Below are 19,543 nucleotides of genomic sequence, written 5' to 3'. Positions count from 1 at the left end.
TCAAACTCGGCCCCACCGAAATTTTCTCCGGCGCCACCGAGTTCAGTTGACATAGCCACTGCCAGAAACCCTAGTCTTTTCGGTCTCACTAGGGATCTCGCTCTCACCGAGATGGGATTGTAATCTCTCTGTTTCCATTCGTAACGTTCCGGTCAAACCGAGATGAGCGATCGGTCCCACCGAGATTGCAATGCAAGCTCTCTGTTTCCCTTTCGTAATGTTTCGGTCCAACCGAGATGAGAGAATCGGTCCCACTGAGTTTGCGTGACCAACTCTCTGTTTGTCCATTACCAAAATCGGTCCCACCGAGTTTGTGTAATCGGTCTCACCGAGATTATGTTATGCCCTAACCCTAACAAAATTGGTCCCACCGAGTTGACATGTCGGTCCCATCGAGAATCCTAACGTTCACATTTTGAACTAAATCGGTCTGACCGAGTTTCATGATTCGATCCCACCGAGTTTGGTGATTTGTGTGTAACGGTTAGATTTTGTGTGGAGGCTATTTATACCCCTCCACCCACTCTTCATTTATGGAGAGAGCCATCAAAACATGCCTACACTTCCAACATACATTTTCTGAGAGAGAACCACCTACACTTGTTTGGAGGTCAAGATATTCCACTCCAACCACATAAATATTGATCTCTATCCTTCCCAAGTTGCTTTCCACTCAAATCATCTTTCCACCAAATCCAAATCCTGTGAGAGAGAGTTGAGTGTTGGGGAGACTATCATTTGAAGCACAAGATCAAGGAGTTCATCATCAACGCACCATTTGTTACCTCTTGGAGAGTGGTGTCTCCTAGATTGGTTAGGTGTCACTTGGGAGCCTCCGTCAAAATTGTGGAGTTGAACCAAGGAGTTTGTACAGGCAAGGAGATCGCCTACTTCGTGAAGATCTACCTGAGTGAGGCAAGTCCTTCGTGGGCGACGGCCATGGTGGGATAGACAAGGTTGCTTCTTCGTGGACCCTTCGTGGGTGGAGCCCTCCGTGGACTCGCTCAACCGTTACCCTTCGTGGGTTGAAGTCTCCATCAACGTGGATGTACGATAGCACCACCTATCAGAACCACGCCAAAAATCTCCGTGTCTCCAATTGTGTTTGCACACTCCAAACTCCTCCCTTTAACTTCATATGCAAGTTTTTTACTTTCCGCTGCTATACTCTTAGAATTGCATGTGTAGGTTGATTGCTTGACTTGTGTTAAGTTGCTAAAATCTGCCAAGAACTTAAATTGGGAAAAGGCTAGATTTTTATTTTGTCAAGCAGTCTAATCACCCCCCCTCTAGACATACTTTCGATCCTACAACCCCAATGTCCAAACACCAGTCTCAACCGCCTCCGAGAAGCATTCATATGCCGTCGGCTCCTAAACACCTATGTGCTCAGCCGAAATCTATCCCGCCCACCATTTGGGACACCTGAGATTACTATCCTACCCCGACCCGCAATATGTCCAAAATTTTAGATGGGGGCAAAGTTTGTAACTTTCCCCAAATTTCAAACAAGCATGTCCCAAACCGAAACATTGTTCCCTCTTAGTTCCCCCTCCCTTTGTTTCCACATTCATACTCCGTGGGTGCCAAAACACCCTCTCCACCAGCCGCGAAACCTCAGCCTCCTCCGTCCTCCACCCCATCACACCCAATCCGCCGCCGCCCTCCTCCATCACGCTGTAGCTGGTACCCCGACATCGTAGTCCAATGCAACCGCAACACCCTCAAGGAAATAGCAGCTGAAGCCGAGGCAGAGCAGCCTCCACAACGCCGACACTGACGTGCGCTGTACCAGAACCACTTTGACCATGTCGTCCTGCGCCTCACCGCTGTCGCTCCACCGTCGCAACCATCCACCGCACCAGAGCTGTTCCCGCAACACCGTTGTTCGCGGCCTCGGATCTGGTTCCCTGCCGCCGACAGATGGCCACCACACCACACTCAACAACTTGGCCATGGGTTCGTCCAAGGCTCCACCATCCTCCACAACTTCTTGTTCCCAACGAACCATAAGAAGATCGTTGGAAAAACAGAAGGAGGACACAACACTGCCAGTAGAAAGAGGTACTCCTATTCCCTTATTCGCGCAAATCTTGTGTCTTTGCTCACAACGTATTCATCCCACGAAAGAAACTAGTTGAGTGCTTCTTACTGCATATTCTTCGTGATACTAAATGCACAAGGTTTCCTCCCATTTACTATTTCACATTGGCTAGAGGTCAGTAGCCCGCTTGGATTTCAAGTCAGGGTCAGTTGATTTGCAATTAAAAGAAGTAGCACCCGCTTAGGCGTGCGGAGCACCTAGTCCGCATGTTCGCCAGGGAAGCAGCGCATCGGTGTCTATCATAGGGGTGTAGGGCGCAGGAGCTGCTTGTGCCAAATCTGGTGGTCGGCTGGGCTTGAAGGGATGGCAGGGGCGGTGCTAAGCATGGCGATGCAGTGAGGTCGAGGGGAGGGCGGAGGCAGGGGACTGGGCCGGTGGTCGCTGGCGTTTCGATGAAGATCGTCAACACTAACTAGCTGGAGGTAGATGAAGGCGATCTTCCCGTTCTTTGTACATCGGACGGTGCAGAAAAAATGGACTGACCTATTTGTTTTCAGTCGACTGTTATTTTCATAGGACCACACCTTGTGGTGTGCTGGAGGAGCATCTGCATTTCCCAGCCATCCCTGTGCTCGTATTTCAAAATCCTAGAATCTAGTAATTTCGTGTGCCATGCATGTTGTAGAGCGATGATATGTCTCCCTTCATTTATTTCTCACCGACCTGCTATCTGCTACTTTTACAGTGTACTACTTGTGCACACCCCTATAATGTGGTTGACTTACATAAAAGTTGTGTTCGTCAGTATCATGCATCAACGAATTTGTAAGAGCGAATTTCATTCCTTTTTCTTGTGTGTTTACTTGACAAGGCAAAATCTAAAAGTACGAAGGCACGAAATGATGGTGGTCCTCTGGAGCAACCGAAACAGATGATGTCTCCAGATTCACCTACTACTCCTACTGTAGTGCAAGTTCCAAATCTCATCTCCCCTACTCCACAACCCCAGGTGCTTGCTCTAACATGGCAGTGTGATATCTGGTTGCATGTTGCATATGGTGCCTAGCTTGTATTGATCCTAATTTGTTAAATTGCATCTCCTTATCTTACACATTATACATGTGAATATGACACGCCTTCCTGTTTTTGGTACATACTACATCTGCCTATCACACAATGTTCTTACGTCAAACTACTGTTCTTGTATAGCCTGCATCTATCACTTATGATGAGACAGTCACGCCCGTGGGGTAGTATGAGACGTGCTACTCCTATAATGAGTGCAATTTAATCCTCCCCACATGATTCTCAAGAAACAGCAAGCCTAAATGAAGATATTGAATGCAACTCTATACTTCAAGACCGCATTTCCCCTAGACCACCATCGCAGGTGCTTGCTCTAACTTCGTAGTGTCATATGTGGTTGCATGTTGCATACGGTGTCTAGCTTGTAATGCTTCCAATTAGCGTAAATTTCATCTGCTTAGTTTACATATTATACCTACGAATATGACATGCACTACAAAAAAAGACACATCCATGACATTTTGGGCCGAACGAAAAAATTATGTCATGCTTACGACACTTCTATGATGATAATTGTGACAAAACCCGATATCATCATAGATGTGGTGGCCTCCTACTTCTATGACAAAAAATCATGACAGAAAATGGGCTTTTCATCCTGGGTGGGCGGAAGACGCAGCTGCATGACATTCTTTGGGCCGTCCATGACGGAAAAACCTGTGGTAGAAGCGAGGGCGAGGAAAATATCGGGGAGTTCCCGGTTACGGTGGGTGATCGGGGCCGAGCGATACACGAAGGTTTCCGCGTTTCTCTTGTACAATTACGCGCGTGTGTGTGAGGCGTTGGGCTCTAATTGAACCCAAGCGAGGCGTTCGCCTACTGAACCCGAGCGATTGCACTGCAAGCTACGCGTTACTGAACCCGAGCGATCAATCGATCTGGCTGTTTACTGAACCCGATCGAGCGATTCCTTTGCTACTGCTACTAACTGAAGCCGATCGATGTTGCCTCTTGATGAACAGTAAGCGTTGTTGGGGGGGGTGGATGAACAGTCCCGGTGGTGGGGGGGGGGGGGTTGGATGAACAGGACCCTATGGTAGTAGAGACCATTGCCGCTGGATGAACAGGACCCCAATCGAGTCGGTTTGGGGTGGATGAATAGGAGCCCGTGGAGGGTTGGATCAACAAGACGACCCCATGGAGGGCTAGTTGAACAGTAGCAGGTGGAGGGCTGGATGAACAGTAGCCCATGGAGGGGTGGTTGAACAGGACCCCGTGGAGAGGGCTGTTGAGCAGAAGCCGGTGGAGGAGCGCTGGAGGCTGGATGAACAGGAGCCCGTGGATGAACAGTGCCTGGTGGAGGCAGGAGGGGAGACGCCATGGATGAACAGTCGTAGGTGGAGGCTGGAGGTGGTCGACGGTGGATGAACAGTAGCGCATGGAGGCAGTCGACGGTGGAGATGAACAGCATCCCGTGGAGTCCCATTTTGTGGTACGCCACACCCCTCCCGATGAGCAGGACCCCTGTTTCGACCGTAGTGCTCCAAAAAGTGTTCGTTTCCTCCGTTTTGCGGTACGCCACACCCCTCCCTATCAACAGGACCCCGTTCGACCGTAGGAGCTCTTAGAGAAGTCTGTTTCCTCCGTTTTGCGGTACACCAGACCCCTCCCGATGAACAGGATCCCATTTTGACCGTGGCCGGTCGAACTCAGGGACGTTTCCTCCGTTCTGTGGTACGCCAGGCCTCGTTTCGATAGGTTGTTCCGTCCAAGCCGGTTGGCTCCCGATGAACACGATGACGCAGTTTCTCCGTTCTGACCCAGCCATGTCATGAGCCCTGGCCGTACGTATGCACGAGTAGGCGTTCGAGACCCCGCCCGTATGTACGTACGTATGTGGCCATATTTTTGGCGTGTGGCTGTATGTACGTGTACACGGTTTAGATGGGACAGCCTGAACTACTACGTGGGGGCTCTACTATGACATGTGCCGCTACTTACTCGGCCACGGTTCATCGTTGCAGAGTGACTGATCGACTAGTATGTATGTACATGTTTGCGACAAGACAAACAATGGTACGTACGCTTCGGCCAGGTGGGTCCCAGCTGTCAGGGAGGATAAGGACTCACTTCCTTGCATGCGAAGATATAGCTGCTGGGTCCTAGCTATCAGGGGGGTCTTTCTTTTTGCCCGTAATAAGGACGCACTTCCTTGCGTTCGAAGATGTAGCTGGTGGGTCCCAGCAGTCAGGGGGAGAAAACATTATTTTTCAGGGTAAAAAGGATGCAGTTGCATGCATCTGTCCATGGGTGTGGTGCGTCCCCATTGTCTGCCTCTCACATACAGTCATCTTCCGATGACTCTCGTTTGTTGACCACATTGACCACACCGTGCCGAGCGCAGCAAGGGCGGTGGATGATGGCGAGGCCCTAGACTGGAACGACCCGGAAATGGGGAAGATGCGGCAGTGGAGTCACAGATGGAGAGGAGTGCGAAACTTGACTGGTTCGGGTGCACAGCAGCACTGCCGCGGTGCCGCCCACAGGAGATAGGAGCAAGAACAGAGGTTGAAGAAGAAGCATGGCTATTATATTAACTCCCAATGGTCTAGCTGCTAGAATCATTTGTTGATTAAGTTGACAAAGCCCTGCGTACATGTCCGCTTAGTAGGCCCACAAGTCAGCCACCAAATCTGACGGGTCCCAGCTGTTAACGGGAGGAATAGTTTTTTTTCATAACAAGGAGGCACTTCCTTCCTTGCGAAGATACAGCCGGTGGGTCCCAACTGTCAGGGGGAGGAAACATTTTTCAGCTTAATAAAGAGGACCTTTCCTTGCGTGCAACCATGGACCTCATGGGTCCCAGCCGTCAGGCTCCCCACGTATAGTCCTCTTCCAATGACTCTTGTTTGCTGACCACGACGCGCAGAGAGCAGCGAGGCAGTGGACGACAGCGAGGCCCCGGATGGGAACAACCCAGAGATGGAAAGACGTGGTAATGGAGTCACAGATTGAGAGGAGTACAAGGGTTATAGCTGGTTTTGGTGCAGCATGGGGCTGCAATCGGTGGAGAATAACAGGAGGGGTGGAGGGGTGGAGGGATAGCCTGGCCGGCGGTGGGGTAGCGTTTCGCAGCGATGCATGCTAATTAGAGCCGTTAGCCGCCGGAGGCCGGACTAGGCGGTCCCGTCGACGCTGGAGGAAAAAGATGAGAGATTGAAGGTCCATTCTGACCGTTGGATATAAATCCAATGGCAGTGGATGTCATAATCATTTGTTGACCAAGTTGACAACACCTTGCGTAGGCTTCGACCTATTGGCCCACATGTTAGCCTGCAAAAATGTGGCATATATTTAACCCATGTTTTCTAGAATGTACACTCCATTTGCTGGGCTGGGTGAACAAATAATTTCATGTCAATGCGTCTCATTTAATATTTTCTAAGAAATCCCAGCACATTTGCACTTTCTTGAAATGCACGAATTAGCTGGGCTCGTTATATATATAATGTTAGGTTAGAAGGAGCAATTCATATCAAAAAATAAACCGGAGCGACACATTTTTTATATATAAAATTAACAAATTAGCGAGTTATTGCTCAAAACAAAAATGAGTGCGTTATTATTACATTGGTCTTTAAAATCTTCGCAAGCTTTTGTACACAATCACCAGGATTTCCTTGCTTGTGAGTCAAAAACAACCAGGATTTTCCTTGCCAACTTCTGTTAAACATTTACTTTTATAAGTTAATAACACGTGGGATGTTTTTATAATGTATATATAAGTCTCTATAAAATATATGATAATAGTAATAATATAAATATATATAACGTGGTTAGAAGGGAAAACATAAATTGGACACAACATTATTATTCTTATATATAGATAAATAGAACAGAGATCTGCGTTTTATTAAAAAAAATACATTGGGCTACCGATCTTTAAGAAAAAATAAAACCTACGCTGGGAGGCCCATAGGCCGGTATGGACCTCAAAAAATAAGTTGAAACCACTGTCTCCGTATGTCGTGGGTTACGCATGTTAACAAACAAAACCTAGGCCTAGTTGATACTTGTTCACCCTTTGGAAAAAATGATACCAGCTAGATCTCTGATACCCCTTTCCCGAAACAACAACAACAACAACAAAAAGAAAGATCCCTGATACCCCTGAAAAAAGCTCCCCGATAACAGTCATCGTTGGAAATTTATTTCGTTTATTGACTAATATAAGGTTGACAAACCCGTGGGCCCCAACGTCAGTATACAATTAGGAGGAAGATTTTTTCCAATGGGGCACTTGCTTGCGTACGGCTTGGACCTGGTGGGTCCCCACTGTCAGTCTCTCGGTGTACAGTCCTCTCCGGATTCCTCTTGTTTGTTGAGCATGTTGACAATGGCATACGGCGGCGCCACGGCGAGCACACACGTTCGGGAAAGAACCAGAGCCGGGGAAGATGCCTTCATTCTTTCGAACATATCGCACTAGCCCGGTGGCTGCAGCCCTCTCACCCAAAAGTTGTATTGCCCTGGTTCGATTCCAACTGGTGCAGTTGAAAAATATCTAACACTTGCCAAAATTCCGTCCCTAGTTTACCCAGTTTTTTGCACACTGAACATTGTCTTGCCATTTCCAGTTTAAAAAAAAACATTGTCTTGCCATTTTGAAAATAGCATATCTTTTTGACTTTGCATCATATAAAGATGTGCTATACATGAATGTTGATCAGCATGATGTTAACTTGTTGTTAGTTCCATTTTTTACCATGAATAAAATTTCCAACATTCTGTTATCCATGTTTGAAAAGTGCCTATTGATATAAATGCTCTGCCTCTGAAACATGCAGTTTCTTATCTAAAAATTACTTGGACAAGGAGCCATCACCGATGTTGGATTCGATGTCGCGCTTCTTTAATCCCCCGGCGGGCGTGCGGGGAAATAAAATTCCGTCTCGTGCTGTCGGTTGGGCAATGGGGCAAACTAGATTAAAGAGGGGGCCGGCGGCGCGACTGAAGAAGCACATCAGACGCAATTTTTTTTTCTTCAGTGGATGGCTCTCGATGGCGTTTTTTTACTTGCCTCTGCACCATACAACTTGTATTTTTAGCCTCCCAATCCATGGTGGACCAGCAGCACATTTGCTGGGCGGGCCAACCTATAGAAACCAGCACTCAATCTTTCATCAAGCCCCAAAATCAACGCAGTACTATGTTTGTTTTGAGGCCGAAAACATTACGGCAGGGGTTCAGCGGGGGAGGGGGGAGACAGAGCAAAAAGATTAAAAAGAGCCGATGCGCCGTTGCTGCCCAAACAAAGCAGGTGCAATTCTTCTCAGGAGGATGGTGTGCCATTGACACCCACACGTCACAAATCCCACAGTAGACATACTAACAAGTTCACACACAAGTACAACAAAAAAGGTAAACATTCGTATCAAACTCAGGTTCACAGGACACGTTCATATTCATAAACAACATTCACAATCAACAACTCAAAAAATTCATATATATGCACAAGTTCATCATGTCTATGCATCCAAATGGTTGATTGATCACATGACAATATTCATAGATAATTCATAAAAAGATATAGATATACACATGTTCAATATGTTTATGCATCCAAATGATTGAGATCATAGCCCATATCATCCATGGACGGACTTTGATTACCTAGGGTACAGACTGGTAAATGGTGTTCAGTCAGATGTACTTCTTGCTAAAATTAATGCTTGTACGAGTAAACTTTCGAGTACATAAGAGGCAACACAGACAATCTAAAATTTGCTTGTAAGTTTATCCTCAAATAGTGGCTTCGTGCAGAGGGAGGTTTGAGCAACTTGGCCACTATTTCCATCCAACTAGTTTACTGGCTCATCTTGTTCCTGTAGCTCGCCAAAATTCTACATTGTAGACAAAAAAGGAGGCGGTTGAGAAAATGAATCACTGAAATTTTTTGGGCAGTTCAACTGAAATGGAGCATCCCTGGCGTGCAGACTGATTAAGTGCCTGATGAATATACGCGTCATCCAACTTGTCTGGAATCTTTAGACACCATGCCATACAGTTCGCTACCATATGTGTCGATAACCAAAAGGCACACGTTGGGACCAAAGACTGTACTGCGTTTTTCCGGGATATGCGCCAAGCAATATTTTGGGCGTTCACTCTCATAATACCTAGAGTTTGACAACTGGTTGACACCGGTTGATAATCGAATGAATATAGGCACTTCTTCTTGTCAACATCGATGCTTGTCTGAGTGAACTTTGGAGTACATAGCAGCAGCATAAGGACCTGTCCATCTGATCTTTTGGTGCAGTTCTAATGAAATAGCCTAATGTAATGATTTGCCTACAAGTTCAGGCTCCAAGTTACTCCTTTATGAAATCGGCAAACAGTAGCACAATACCAAATTGCCAATACATATGACAAGCACAATAATCAGGATAAAGACCAGTACCAACCTGTGTGAGGTAGTATATCAATTACTATTTCCTTTAACTGGAAGCTGAGATAAGTGAAGCGACTGACAGCAAAGGAAGGAAGCAAGCCGAGATAAGCGGCATATAGGAAAGGAAAGAAGTTGTCGAGGCAATGAAGCACCCAAAGTTTTTGTGTAGTTCCACTAAAATCGAGCATCCCTGTTGGCACATATATTGAGAGAGTGAGATTATTGTAATAATGGGACTAGTTGATGAAACATACACTAACAAATAGAAGCACCCTCATTATCTTAATGGGTAAAGTTAGCAACATAGTAGTCTTGCTTAAAGAGAGATATTAGCTTATTTAATCAATGCCAATTAGCTCAACACTCAAAGCATTGCCATGTATCATAGGTTGCAAAACTTTAACGTGCAAAGATACAGGAGTTTCTCATGATAGTAGCACGATACAAATAGAGATGACAACAAACTAATATGGATGAAGGCCTTAGGCCGGTACCAACCTAAGCAAACAAGCTTATTTATGTAGTCCCAAAAGAGATGATAAAACACTCATTGGAATCACTCAATAGTATATATTTTTGTGCACTTCAAATGTATGGTTGAAATCACTCTTGTTTAGCAGTGCTGAGATTATATCGAAAGATTATCAAGAACTTCTAGTAGAGTTAAAGCATTGGCTGTGATACAGTTCATTGTATTGTCTTGTGTACTTGCACTAAAATGTATGATTGGCAAAACATGATCCCTGTTTGCACAAGTAGGAACAAGGTGAAACCTTCATTAGCTTAGTGAGAAAGGATAGAAAGACATTAGCATATTACTCTAACAGTAGCATCAAATTCATGATGGACAATATGCAAAACATTGCCTCATTGAACCAATGGCAATAAATTGACATGCAAAACAATAGCATTATTATGTCAAGACACTACCAAGATTACCTCCCTGCTCCACCACATGATTCACCTCCACAGACACACATACACACGTACATGATTCAGCATAGGGTGATACTAAAGATTTGTTTAACTCCGACAGGAAAATTAGGTAGCAATAAATTAGTGCTACTTAAGTACTCCTAATTAATTAAGTGACCTTGCAGGAGAGACAACAGAATTGGAAGGGCTCCCTAGAGGATCATCTCACATGTAAGGTAGACGTTGCCGGAGCCCTTGAATGGCCTCGACTGAGGCCTCGGGCTTCAGCAAGATCACCTTGGCACTGTTGATCGTGTAGAGCTGGGTGACCAATGCATCCAGAATCTAGTTAATTAGTATGATGTGTTGTCAACCCAAGTACTATTCTGCTGCATTTCTCTATCTATCTCTACTCTACTCTTATCTACTCTACTCTTACAAAAACAGAGTTGGTCATGATGGTGTGCATGCCATCCCGCAATATAGGCCGTCCGATTTATATCTGGCGGATAGGAAGGAAACTATGGCAATTTTGCAAAAAGGTACCCACAGCCCTCTCCACATTTGCAAATAAGGCCTTCCCTCGTTCATCCTTTTCTCTCACAAGATATACTACTCATACAAATGCATCTTGATGTTGCGTGCAATGCACGGGCATCTTGCTACTCTTCCAAGTTGTCACAGCCCTAGAGTATTGCTTGTAATTAGTTGCATTTGCATCCATGCATTATGTTTGAGTTTAAATGGATTTGAAATGGGGATGCTCAAACCCTAACACCAGATGAAATTCAACTAGGTTCAAATTCAAATCTTTTCAATGAACTAAAATGCCCTCCAGAAAAGTTCATGACTTTTGGTTAAGGTGAAAACCTCTGCCAAAAATGATGAACATATTTCTGGGACATTTTGGATTTTTGAATTAACTCATATTGTATTTGAATTGGGGCATTTAAATTTTATAAATATTTTAAATGCTCTAATAATTCTAAAAATAGTTGAGGGCTGTTGGGAATAATCCAGTATGTGCCCACAATTTATTTCAGGATTTTACAAAGTGGTTTAGTATTTTACTAAATCCAAAAAACAAGACAGAAAATAGAAAACATAAATAAAAGGAGAGAGAGCTTACCTGTGGCTTACCTGGCGCCCACTTGGCCCAGCGCTGGCTGTTACACCCACAATGCGGCTATATCTCCCACGTGCCGGGGCACGACTTAGAGGCATAGCCGCATGGTAGGTTTGTCGCAAGAGGGGTAATCTTCACACAATCCCATGTACAGAATAGAAAGGGATAAAGAGTAAGCTTACAATCGCCACTTCACACAATACATAAATAATCCATACATCAAACAAAGTACAATCAAAGGTCCGACTACGGAACCAAAATAAAGGAAGACAACCCCAAATGCTAGATCCCCGATTGTCCCAACTGGGCTCCATTACTGATCATCAGGAAACGAAAGTAGTAATGAGCCAGATCCTCGTCGAACTCCCACTTGAGTTCGGTGGCATCACCTGCACTGGCATCATCGGCACCTGCAACTGTTTGGAAGTATCCGTGAGTCACGAGGACTCATCAATCTCACACCCGCGATATCAAGACTATTTAAGCTTATGGGTAGGAGAGGGTAGTGAAGTGGAGCTGCAGCAAGCACTAAGCATATATGGTGGCTAACATACACAAATAAGAGCGAGAAGAGAAGCAACGCAATGGTCGAGAAGCTAGAAGTGATATAGAAGTGATACGGAAATTACTTACGTTCAAGCATAACACAAGACCGTGTTCTCCTCCCGGACTCCGCTGAAAAGAGACCATCACGGCTACACACGCAATTGATTCATTTTAATTAAGTTAAGTGTCAAATTCTCTACAAGCGAATATTAACAAATTCCCATCTGCCACATAACCGCAGGCATGGCTCTCGAAAGTTTATAACCTGTAGGGGTGTCCCAACTTAGCCCGTCACAAGCTCTCACGGTCAATGAAGGATATTCCTTCTCCCGGGAAGACCCGAGCAGTCTCGGAATCCCTGTTACAAGACATTTCGACAATGGTAAAACAAGACCAGCAAAGCCACCCGATGTGCCGACAAATCCTGATAGGAGTCGCACGTATCTCGTTCGCAGGGCACACCAGATGGGCAAGACGTCGGGTTGGCATAGACCCTGGTTGCCCAGGGGGGCGCCGGACATCGCCCAGTTTGGACTAAGACTCAGAGGAGCACTGGCCCGGGGGTATAAAATAAAGATGACCCTTGAGTCCGCGGAACCCAAGGGAAAAAGGCTTAGGTGGCAAATGTTAAAACCAAGGTTGGGCCTTGCTGGAGGAGTTTTATTTAAAGTGAACTGTCCAGGGGTTCCCATAACACCCAACCGCGTAAGGAACACAAATTCAGGGAACATAACACCGGTATGACAGAAACTATGGCGGCAAGAGTGGAACAGAACACCAGGCAAAAGGCCGAGCCTTCCACCCTTTACCAAGTATATAGATGCATTAAATAAATAAGAGATATTGTGATATCCCAACATATCCATGTTCCAACATGGAACAAACTTCAACTTCACCTGCAACTAGCAACGCTATAAGAGGGGCTGAGCAAAAGCGGTAACATAGCCAAACAACGGTTTGCTAGGAAGGTGGGTTAGAGGCTTTACATGGCAATATGGGAGGCATGATATAACAAGTGGTAGGTAGCGCGACATAACGATAGAGCAAACAACTAGCAAGCAAAGATAGAAGTGATTTCGAGGGTATGGTCATCTTGCCTGCAATGTTCTCAGAGTTGTCGAAAGCTTGATCCTCGTTAGCGTACTCAACAGGTTCCTTGGTCATGTACTCGTCTCCCGGCTCTACCCCAAGGGAAGAACACAAGCAATGGAACAACAATCAATCACGGTGCAATGCACAAGCAACATGATGCAATGCATGGCATGATATGCAAGATATGATATGCAATGCATATGCGTGTTCCGGAAGGGAAAAAATGATCAAGACATCAACTTGGCAAACCAAGTACGCCGCTGGAAAGATGAGATGATTTCGGTTGAAATCGATATAAAGATCACCGGAAACGGATGCACGGTTTGCAAATGGCATGCAAAGCAAGAATGGTGCAAAACTTTGATTAACAACATGATGGCACTTAGAATGCAACAAGAGGCTAAGCTACTGCACTCCAATATCACAATAAAGCATATGGTAGTTATGTACACGAGATGCTTGACAAAACATGAACACTAAGCTACGGCTAAATCACAATAGAACAGGATCAAATAAGCATGGCAAAAGTGCAAAAGATATCAGCTTCACAGACTTGGGGAAAATACTAACATGTCAAAAACAACATCAGGAAGCACTGTTTAGAGCAAGCAATCAACATGCTACAGGAACATTGTCACACCCACGCTGCGGCTATATCGCCCACGTGTCGGAGCACAAGTTAGAGGCATAACCGCATTGTAGGCAATGTCGCAAGAGGGGTAATCTTTACACATCCCATGTACTGAATAAGAAACAGGTACCGAGTTGGCTTACAATCGCCACTTCACACAACACATGAATATAACATTACATCAATCAGATACAAACAAGGTCCGACTACGGAACCAAAATAAAAAGAAAACTACCCCTAATGCTAAAGATCCCCGATCGCCCCGACTGGGCTCCACTACTGATCAACATAACGAACACGGTCTTCATCGAGCTCCTCCTTGAGCTCGGTTGTGTCACCTGCACGGTATCATCGGCACCTGCAAACTGGTTTTGGAAGTAATCTGTGAGTCACGGGGACTCAGAAATCCCACACCCTCGCGATCAATACTATTTAAGCTTATGGGTAGGGAAAAGGTATGAGGTGGAGCTGCAGCAAGCACTAGCATATATGGTGGCTAACTTACGCAAATGAGAGCGAGAAGAGAAGGCAATGCACGGTCGTAAACTAGAAGTGATCAAGAAGTGATCCTGAAACTACTTACGTTCCAGCATAACTCCAACACCGTGTTCACTTCCCGGACTCCGCCGAGAAGAGACCATCACGGCTACACACGCGGTTGATGCATTTTAGTTAAGTTAAGTGTCAAGTTTTCTACAACCGGACATTAACAAATTCCCATCTTCCCATAACCGCGGCCATGGCTTTCGAAAGTTCAAAACCCTGCAGGGGTGTCCCAACTTAGCCCATCACAAGCTCTCACGGTCAACGAAGGATATTCCTTCTCCCAGGAAGACCCGCTCAGACTCGAAATCCCGGTTACAAGACATTTCGACAATAGTAAAACAAGACCAGCAAAGCCACCCGAATGTGCTGACAAATCCCGATAGGAGCTGCACATATCTCGTTCTCAGGGCACACCGGATTGTCCAAGGTTCCGGTAGGCCAGCCCAGAGTTGCCCCTGGTGGCCATCGGCAGCTGAAAGGTTGGACCAACACTCAGAGGAGCACTGGCCCAGGGGTTTAAATAAAGATGACCCTTGAGTCTGCAGAACCCAAGGGAAAAACGCTAGGTGGCAAATGGTAAAACCAATGTTGGGCCTTGCTGGAGGAGTTTTATTCAAGGCAAACTGTCAAGGGGTTCCCATTATAACCCAACCGCGTAAGGAACGCAAAATCAAGGAACATAACACCGGTATGACGGAAACTAGGGGCGGCAAGAGTGGAACAAAACACCAGGCATAAGGCCGAGCCTTCCACCCTTTACCAACTATATAGATGCATTAAATTAAATAAGAGATATTGTGATATCCCAACAAAAACCATGTTCCAATATGGAACAAACTCCAATCTTCACCTGCAACTAGCAACGCTATAAGAGGGGCTGAGCAAAGCGGTAACATAGCCAAACAACGGTTTGCTAGGACAAGGTGGGTTAGAGGCTTGGCATGGCAATATGGGAGGCATGATAAAGCATGTGGTAGGTATCGCGGCATAGGCATAGCAAAAGAGCGAGCATCTAGCGAGCAAAGATAGAAGTGATTTCGAGGGTATGGTCATCTTGCCTGCAAAGTTCTCCGAGAAGATGAAAGCTTGATCCTCGAAAGCGTACTCAACGGGTACCTTGAACACGAACTCGTCTCCTGGCTCTACCCAAGCAAGAACACAAGCAAAGGGAACAACCATCAACCACGGTGCAATGCGCAAGCAACATGATGCAAAACATGGCATGATATGCGGGATGCGATATGCAATGCATATGCATGTTTTGGAAAGGAAATATTGAACCTGGCCTCAACTTGGCAAACCAAGAGTGCCGCTGGAAAGATGAGTTGATTTCGGTCGAAATCGATATAAATATCACCCCAAACAGATGCACGGTTTGGAAATGGCAAGCAAAACAATAATGGCGCTAAGCTGCGATTAGCAGCACGAGGCCATCTAGATGCATCAAGAACAACAAGCTACTGCACTCTAACATAACAACAAAATACATGGCAGTGATCCACTCAAGATGCTTGACAAAAGATGAACACTGAGCTACGGCTAATTCACTCAATAACAGGTTCAAACAAGCATGGCAAAAGTGCAAAAGATATCAGGTTTCAGACTTAGTGAAAATAACAAGTCGGGAATTTAACATCAGGAAGCAATGTTTAGAGCAAGATAACAACATGCTACAGGAACATATCATGGCAAAGCAAGGCATGGCATGAAGGTACTCAAAGCGTACAACAAGAGTCCCTTGCTGACCATGAGCCAAAAGGGATCAGAAAATACAATGGCAACCATGTGAACATAGCAAGTTTCGTTAACAGATACAGACACAGCAGAAAACTGGAACATGGCAAAACAGATTCACGTAGGCATGTTTGTGAGCTTGATGCACTCACCACAAAGCATGGCATGACAAACTAAGCATACACGCAGCAAGTAGACATGGAATAGAAGCTAAACATGGCAAGAACAACCTCATAGCATGCACGGATCAACTACAACAACCTTGGCAAAATTGCTTAACATGTAAACAATCTGCCAGGAACATTTTATAGCAAAAGTAGAGCAAGATTGAGTCATGCTAGGGTGCTCCATAATTGCAAACAAAGACATGGATGGATAGAGCATAACATTATCTCAAAATGATCCTTACTGAACATGCTCAAAAGAGGCATGGATCACTCTGTAGCAACAAGAATACATGGCATAAAAATAACAGCAGGAAAAGGACTTAGTGAAATTCTAAGTCCTTGAAATCAGCAACATCACGAGAGCTACTTTGCATGCTTGTGCTAGTCACCACAAAGATCACAAAAATACATGGCATACACCCCTGTAAGATGGCATGGCATACTTCAAAACACATGTAGAGCTCAAGTTCATAGGAGGCACGCATTAATCATGGCAAAAATTACAAAAGTCCAATCTCTGATAAGAATCTGGAACTAACATTACATAGCACTCTTGCAATAGCATTTAGGGCATCAAGATGAACTCAAATGAACATGGTGTAATGGAATGAAATGAAGTACTCGTCGAGACGAACAATTTGATATGCTACATGGCATGAAAATATGCAGATCTGGGGACTTAGAGAAAATTAGACCTCGCGAGAAAGTCAACTCGGGACGGAGACATGCGGGACGAGGAGATCCAGGGCGCGGGGCACGTTTGGTTCAGATCCCGGTGGATCTCGTCCCACCTGGACGGATCTGACTGGATCCGACTCCAGCGGGGTCAGCGCGGGCTCCGGCGAGCGGCGCGGAGGCGGCGTCGGGGGAGAGGTGCGGCGGCGGGGCTCGGCAGGCGGGCAGCGGCCGGCGGCGAGCGGAGCGGGCGCGCGGTGTGCGGCGGCGTGGACGACGCCAGCGAGGCGGCGGCGGAGCCTCGGGCGACAATGGCGGCGTGCGCGCGGGAGCGGAGGGCGGCGATGCGGCGACGGCGCGAGGGTGCGCTGCGGTGGTCCGGCGAGGCGGGGGGGTTCCGGCGACGGGGGCGGCGGCGGAGCCTTTTCGGTTCCTCGGTTAGCCGTTGTAGTATCAAACGAAGTCCAAATGGCACGAAACTTGACAGGCGGTCTACCGGTAGTGAACCAAGGCCGCTTGGCAAGTCTCGGTCCATTCCGAGAACGTTTAACACCCGCACATGAAAAGAGGCAAAAGGGAACACTGGATGACATAGGAGCGCCGGATTGCAAAACGGACAACGGGGAAAATGCTCGGATGCATGAGATGAACATGTATGCAAATGCGATACACATGATGACATGATATGAAATGCGTGACATGCAAGCAAATGACAAGGCAACAACAACGAATAACTGGAAGACACCTGGCACATCGGTCTCGGGGTGTCACAAACATATCATAGCAAACAAAGGCATGGCATGATTCTACTAAAATCATAGAACAAAAGTCTCTTACTAAACATGAGCCAAAAAGGCACAGAAGATATGATGGCACCCATGTAAACATAGCAAGTTTTATTAACAGTTTCACACTTAGCATAAAAACAGAGCATGGCATAAACAGAATTATGATAGCAATTTTGGGAGCTCATGCCACTCACCCAGAAGCATCAAATGACAACATAAGCATACCAATAGCAAGATGACATGTTCATGAAGCTAACCATGACAAGAGAAAGTTCATAGGATGCATGGATCACTAGCAACAACCAAGGCAATATTGATTAACATGTTAACATTCTGCCAAGAACATTTTATAGGCAAAGTAGAGCAAGAAACGGACATGATAGGTCATTCCATAATTGCAAAAATGGGCGTGAATGGATAGAGCATAACCACATGTTCAAAACAACCTTACTGACGTATCCTAAAGCAAGCATGGATCTCAATGTAGCATCAACCTTACATGGCATCAAAATAACAGCAGGAAAAGGACTGCAACATTGTGGAGCCTACTTTGCATGCTTCTGCTAGTCACCACATAGATCACAAAAATACAAGGTTTGCACCTCTGTAAAGATGGAATGGTGTAGTTCAAAACACGTGTAGACCTCATGATCATATCATACACACATCAAATGCAACAAAAATGACAAATCAACATGATCTGATAAGTAGCAGCAGCTAACATTTTATCGCACTCTTGCATCAATGAAAATGACATCTTAGTGTACAGTAACATGCATGGAAATTCTACTAGCATGAAGAGCTCAACGAGACGAACAATTCGACATATCATATGCACGATTTGGAGCTACGGTCACTGAGATATGACATGAAGAAGGAGGCATAAAACTTTAGGGTTCAAGGACTTAGACGAAAACATACCCTCCGAATCTAGAACTAGGGTTCGTGCACGCAGATCGAGGTTCGCCGGGATCTTCGCCGGAGTTGACGGGGAAGAAGAGGACGGCGGCCAGAGATGCTGGAGGGGAACGCCAGTGACGACCGAGGAGGTTCGTGGCACTGTAGGGCGAGGACGGGGTCGGCAGCGAGCTCGCGGGGTTCGGGAATGAGCGAGCGGTGGGGACCTGCCGGATCTGGCGACGAGCGGCGTCGGGCGAGATGGCGGAGGTTGGCAGGGCTCCTCTCTGGCGGCGGCGGCTCCGGGTGGCGCGGCTCCAGCCGGTGAGGAGCACGCGCGACAGAGGCAACGAAGGTTGCGGCGACGGTGTTAGGCGGCGAGGCGCGCCGGCGAGGTCGGCAGGCGGTGGCCGGAGCAGGCGGCGGCGGCGCTAGGGCGCGCGGGCGGCGGCGGGGCCGGTTCAAGCTGCGTGGGCCCGCTGCGGGCTCACGGGCCAGCGGCGCGGGGCGGCGGCGGTGGACACGCGGTGCGCTACGAGTTGTCGGGCGGCGGAGGCGGACGCGCCCAACAGACGCGGACATGTCCGGCGGCGCGAGAGGAGCGGGTCTAGGGTTTCATCCATGAATTTTTGGGGAGGGGCACATATTTATAGGTAGAAGGAGGTAGGAGTGTCCAAATGAGGTGCGGTTTTCGCCCACACGATCTTGATTTGACAGCGGCGAACATGGAGATGGTTTAGAAGGGTTATTGGGCTGTTTTGGAGTGGTGTTGGGCTGCAACACACACGGGGCTTTTGCGGTTACCCGGTTAATTGGGGTATCAAACGGCCTCCAAATGGAACGACATTTTACAGGCGGTCTACCGGTGGTGTACCGAGGCCACTTGACAAATCTCGGCTCAT

Source organism: Triticum urartu, chromosome 3A (assembly GCF_056163025.1).
Source record: "Triticum urartu cultivar PI428250 chromosome 3A, HENAU_Tu73, whole genome shotgun sequence".
Taxonomy (NCBI): Eukaryota; Viridiplantae; Streptophyta; class Magnoliopsida; order Poales; family Poaceae; genus Triticum; species Triticum urartu.
Note: the sequence above shows the minus strand (reverse complement) of the source record.